Source organism: Triticum urartu, chromosome 6, assembly GCF_003073215.2.
Source record: "Triticum urartu cultivar G1812 chromosome 6, Tu2.1, whole genome shotgun sequence".
Taxonomy (NCBI): domain Eukaryota; kingdom Viridiplantae; phylum Streptophyta; class Magnoliopsida; order Poales; family Poaceae; genus Triticum; species Triticum urartu.
Genome location: NC_053027.1, coordinates 59,678,522 through 59,684,807, shown reverse-complemented (window position 1 = coordinate 59,684,807; position 6,286 = coordinate 59,678,522).

The following is a 6,286-nucleotide window of genomic DNA, read 5'->3' as shown; positions in this document are numbered from 1 at the left end:
GTCGGCCAATAAAAGCCTGTACGGAAGGCCTTGCTTACAAGGGACCGAGCTGCAGCGTGATGTCCGCCGAGTCCGGCATGAATTTCCACCAGGAGGTTCCGCCCTTCCTCTTCAGAGATGCACCTTTGAAGTACTCCGGTATTGCTTTTCTTATAAAGCTCTCCCTCATGGACTTTATAGGCTTTAGATCGCCGCACTATGTAGCGTGCCTCATTTTGGTCCTCAGGGAGTTCCTGCCTGGTAAGGTAGGCCAGGAATGGTTTTGTCCACGGGGCGATGACGGCCATTATTACGTGGGCTAAAGGTGTTATTTCATTTCCAGAGCCTCCAATTGTGTCAGAGTGTTTGGTGTCGGGCAGTGCGGTTGGGTCCAGGCTGTTATCAGGTTCCCCTTCCCATACTACGGACGGCTTGAACAGCCTTTCCAAGAAGATGTTGGGGGGGACTACATCGCGTTTTGCGCCGATGCGTGCCAGGAAATCTGCCGCCTCATTATTTTCCCAGGCTATATGGTGAAATTCGAGCCCTTCGAACCGAGCTGACATTTTTAGGACGGCGTTGTGATAAGCTGCCATTTTTGGATCCTTGGCATCAAAGTCTCCATTTATTTGGGATATTGCGAGGTTCGAGTCCCCGCACACCTCTAGGCATTGAATGCCCATGGATACTGCCATCCGGAGACCATGTAAAAGGGCCTCATATTCGGCTGCATTGTTGGAGTCTGTGTACATTATCTGAAGTACATATTGAACTGTGTCTCCTATGGGGAACGTCAAAACGATGCCAGCCCCTAGACTAGCAAACATTTTGGAACCGTCAAAGTGCATGGCCCAGTTTGAATATGTGCCATACTCTTTAGGGAGTTCGGCCTCCGTCCATTCTGCGACGAAGTCGGCCAAAACTTGCGACTTGATAGCTCGCCGTGGCTTGTAAGTTATGTCAAATGGGAGGATCTCAATGGCCCATTTTGCCATCCGGCCCGTCGCGTCGCGGTTTTTTATAATATCTTTAAGTGGCACTTCCGAGGCTACTGTTATTGAACACTCTTGAAAGTAGTGTTGCAGCTTCTGGGATGCCATAAATACCGCGTATGCAATATTTTGATAATGCGGGTACCGTGACTTGCACAGAGTAAGGACAGTGGACACGTAATAGACCGGCTTTTGAAGGGGGAATTTGTGTCCGTCCGTTTCTCGTTCGACGACGAGCACTCCGCTTACGACCTGATGGGTTGCTGCAATGTACAATAGCATTGGTTCGCCAATGTTTGGCGCGGCCAGGACTGGGTTTGTTGCCAAGATGGCTTTTATTTCATCGAGTCTAGCCGTGGCTGCATCCGTCCACTTGAAGTGTTCGGTGCGTCGAAGGAGGTGGTAAAGGGGTAGGGCCTTTTCTCCTAGGCGGGAGATAAAGCGGCTTAGAGCCGCCACGCATCCGGTTAATTTTTGTATTTGTTTGAGGTCCTTCAGGATATCCAATTGTGACAGAGCTCGGATCTTCGCTGGATTTGCTTCAATTCCTCTGCCGGATACAATGAAGCCCAAGAGCTTTCCGGCTGGAACGCTGAAAACGCATTTTTCTGGGTTGAGCTTGATGTCGTATGTTCGGAGGTTATAGAATGTTAGCCTCAAGTCGTCTACTAGAGATTCGACATGTCTTGTTTTAACGACCACATCATCTACGTATGCCTCCACTGTTTTGCCAATCTGGTTTGCGAGACATGTCTGAATCATGCGCTGATATGTTGCGTCGGCGTTTTTGAGCCCGAAGGGCATTGTGTTGAAGCAGAATGGGTCATATGGTGTGATGAATGCCGTTGCGGCTTGGTCTGACTCTGCCATCTTTATTTGATGGTAGCCGGAGTATGCGTCGAGGAAACACAACGAATCGTGTCCTGCTGTAGCATCGATAATTTGATCGATGCGGGGGAGAGGGAAGGGATCCTTTGGGCAAGCCTTGTTAAGGTCTTTGAAATCAACGCACAGGCGCCAGGATTTGTCCTTCTTTGGTACCATCACCAGGTTCGCTAGCCAGTCCGGATGTTTTATATCTTTGATGAATCCGGCCTCCAATAGCTTGGCTAGTTCCTCTCCCATGGCCTATCTCTTAGGTTCGGAAAAACGCCGAAGAGCTTGTTTGACTGGCTTGAATCCTTTTAGGATATTTAAGCTGTGTTCGGCCAGCCTGCGTGGGATTCCTGGCATGTCTGAAGGGTGCCAGGCGAAAGTGTCCCAGTTCTCTCGTAGGAACTCTCGCAGTGCGGCGTCTACATCAGGATTTAACTGTGCCCCGATTGAAGCTGTTTTATTGGGGTCCGTTGGATGGACCTGGAATTTGACTATTTCGTCCGGCATTTTAAAGGAGGTGGACTTGGATCTTTTATCGAGTATCACATCATCCCTATTTACCATGGAGCGCAGCGCAGTCAGTTCCTCAGCCGCTAGGGCTTCATATAGCGCCTCGAGGGCCAGTGCGGCTGTCTTGTTTTCGGCGCGGAGTGCTATGTCCGGATCACTAACGAGAGTGATGATTCCGTTAGGCCCGGGCATCTTGAGCTTCATGTACCCGTAATGGGGTATTGCTTGGAAGACTGTAAACTCTTCCCGCCCTAGCAGAGCATGATATCCGCTACTGAACGGGGCCACCTGGAATGTGACCTCTTCGGACCTGTAATTATCCGGTGTGCCGAACACCACATCTAGTGTGATTTTTCCTGTACAGCGCGCTTCCCGACTGGGGATTATTCCTCTAAAGGTTGTGCTGCTTCGCTCAATGCGGTTCCAGTCTATTTCCATTTTTTGAAGGGTTTCCTCATAAATGAGGTTCAATCCGCTGCCGCCATCCATGAGTACCTTGGTAAGACGAAAGCCGTCCACTATTGGACTAATGACCAATGCGGCTGGTGCTCGGGCTGTTCGGAATTTAGGTTCATGACTGGCGTTAAAAGTAATAGCCGTGTCACTCCATGGGTTTATTGTTGCTACTTGGTAGACTTCGGCAAGGCCGCGGAGTGTTCTTTTTCGCATATTATTTGATGCGAAAGTCTCGAAGACTGTTAATACCGTACTGGTTTCTCTGGGGTGGCTTTCTGTGGCTTCTGGAATTAGAAGATCTTCGCCAATTTTTGCTACTAGGTGCCATACACGGCTTTTCATTTGCTTTCCACAGTTGGTCGGCCTTTCTTTTAAGTGATAGTTTGATTTCTGGTGTTCCTTGCTGGCCTGGTTTCTTTGTCCTTGTTGCCTCCCTTTCTGCCCTCGGTTCCTCGTTTTTGACCCGTTCTCTCCCTCGCATGCCTAGCGAGGGGGCTGGGCAGGTGCCCTCGTGAGCATGTTTTCGCTTTCTTGTCTTTTGCAAGGCACCCTCGCTCGAGCTCGCAAGCTAGCGCGCCCTTCTCAGTCCGTGCCCCCGGGTACCGTGACGCGAAGCACAGGGTTACGGCCGGCAGTGCCTACGATCAGGGTCCGGAGGAATAAGGATTTCCTAGCAAATTTTTGCAGTTATCAGGCACCTCTCGAGCACAGGAGACCTCGTTAGGCATTGGGGAATGCATGTCTCACGAGGTGGAATCTACTCCAGGCGCATCAAGCTAAGTCATTCTACGCTCATACATAAAACATTATGCCGCAGCACAACACAGGAATGATAAACATAGCACAGCCACTTAGAAACCATAATTGTCGCACGCCCTAGCAGGGCCCCATACTTGTCTCTCACTAATGCAGGAAGGGAAGGAAGAACGAAACAAAAGCGGAACACGCTCCCACAATAGGCCGCGAGGATGGGCTTGTGGCGCTCTCTCGAGCTCAGCCGGACCCCTCCTCGCGCTTCACCGAAGCGTGGCGGTGAGTCGAACCGCTGCCACCTTCAAAGCGGGCGCGGCAGCATGGCGACTGGTCGTAGCCGCCACTGCTGGAGCTACCTTCGGATGGGGAGCCGCCGTAGCTGGATGAGTTGTGACCGGCACCGAGGACAAAGCCGCCTTCCTCCTCGTCACGACCACCGCCAAGGCCAAGCACGTCGTCGCCGTCGCTGTCCTCAGGGCAGCACCCAACACGGCGATCATCTTCCCCAAATACCCTCACGAAGAGGGTCGCATCGCCGTCATACTTGAAGTGGAGGGCACACCGCCTGCCCAGTCCACGCGTGCGGGCGAACGTCTACCAGCCACGAGCCAGGACCGTGTTACCACGGCGGAGACCTCAACCGCGGCCCGGGAAGCCTTGCTGCAGCAGCCGTCCGCCTGCAGCCAAAGACCACCTGCACCAGTGGTCGGCAGCTCACCGACGAAGAAGCGCGGGAGCTGTGTAACATCCCAAAATTCTAAATTTTGCAATGTTATATTAAATAAATTATTATGATTGTTTATTTGATTGTTGTGTGATTGATTGTGTGAAAATGATTGGAAATTGAAAACTTTTTGTAAGTTGAATGAGAGGGAATAAAAGGACTTTCCCGAAACTTTCATCTTGCATTTTGATCACCATGGATTCAAATTTATTTCATTACAAAACCCTAGAGTGAAGATAATATGACTTCTTCCATTTAACGAAATAAAAAGGGGTTTGAAAATGATGTGAACTCCATTTTGAAATATTTAAAACTTAGAAACTTTAAGCAACTCAATGAGTTCATGAGGGAAGATAAAATAAATTCTTCAAAATTCAAAGAAAGAGAGTTGGAAGTTTCAAAAGAATAATTTGGGGGTCACTTCGAAGTTATTTGAAACTCATTTTCCATTTGAAGTTGTTTGAAATTCCAAATTCAAATCCAATTAGGAGTTATTTGGGTTTATATTCAAATTATTTTTCTCCTAAAAATAAATACTTGGAAATAAGGGTAAAATGATTCCCTTCAATAGAAAATTAGGAGAAAATAAATTTGAAATCATTTTGCTATTTTAAAAATGATTTTTACTGATTTTAAATGCAACAGTAGCTCTGTTTGACTTTTATGAATTTTTATGGAATTTAGTTCAACTTGAAAAATAGTTCATCTTATTGCTGCTATTTTTCTGAGCATTTTGGTATATAATATGCTTATATAATTTTTCTATTATTATTACTCTGTTTGTTCGTTTTTCTGACTGTTAAAAAAACCTTTTATTAAAAAAACTCTGGCCGGCCCGGCCACCGGCCCAGCCAGCCAGACAAGCGCCAGGAGGCCTAGTGGCCCAGCCGGCAATTGGCCCACGGCCGACCTCCCGCGCCTGAGCCGGCCCAGCAGCGCCCCAGGCCACCCTAGGCCTTACGCCTCGCTCGCCCGCGCCCCTCTCTCGCTCGCTCGCTCCCCCTCGCACTTGCTGCCATATGGGGCCCGCTCCCCAGGTCACCCCCAACCTCCCGCTCCTCCCGTTGGATGAGCACGCACACGCGTGATGTCTACTACACAACCTCCTTCTTGTAGACGTTGTTGGGCCTCCAAGTGCAGAGGTTTGTAGGACAGTAGCAAATTTCCCTCAAGTAGATGACCTAAGGTTTATCAATCTGTAGGAGGCGTAGGATGAAGATGGTCTCTCTGAAGCAACCCTGCAACCAAATAACAAAGAGTCTCTTATGTCCCCAACACACCCAATACAATGGTAAATTGTATAGGTGCACTAGTTCGGCGAAGAGATGGTGATACAAGTGCAATATGGATAGTAGATAATAGTTTTTGTAATCTCAAAATATAAAAACAGCAAGGTAACTAATGATAAAAGTGAGCGTAAATGGTATTGCGATGATAGGAAACAAGGCCTAGGGTTCATACTTTCGCTAGTGTAAGTTCCCTCAACAATGATAACATAATTGGATCACATAACTATCCCTCAACATGCAACAAAGAGTCACTCCAAAGTCACTAATAGCGGAGAACAAACGAAGAGATTATGGTAGGGTACGAAACCACCTCAAAGTTATTCTTTCCAATCAATCCGTTGGGCTATTCCTATAGATGTCACAAACAGCCCTAGAGTTCGTACTAGAATAACACCTTAAGACACAAATCAACCAAAACCCTAATGTCACCTAGATACTCCAATGTCACCTCAAGTATCCGTGGGTATGATCATACGGTATGCATCACACAATCTCAGATTCATCTATTCAACCAACACAAAGGACCTCAAAGAGTGCCACAAAGTTCTACCGGAGAATCACGACAAAAATGTGTGCCAACCCTATGCATAGGTTCATGGGCGGAACCCTCAAGTTGATCACCAAAACATACATCAAGTGAATCACGTGGTATCCCATTGTCACCACAGATACGCACGACAATACATACATCTAGTGTTCTCAAATCT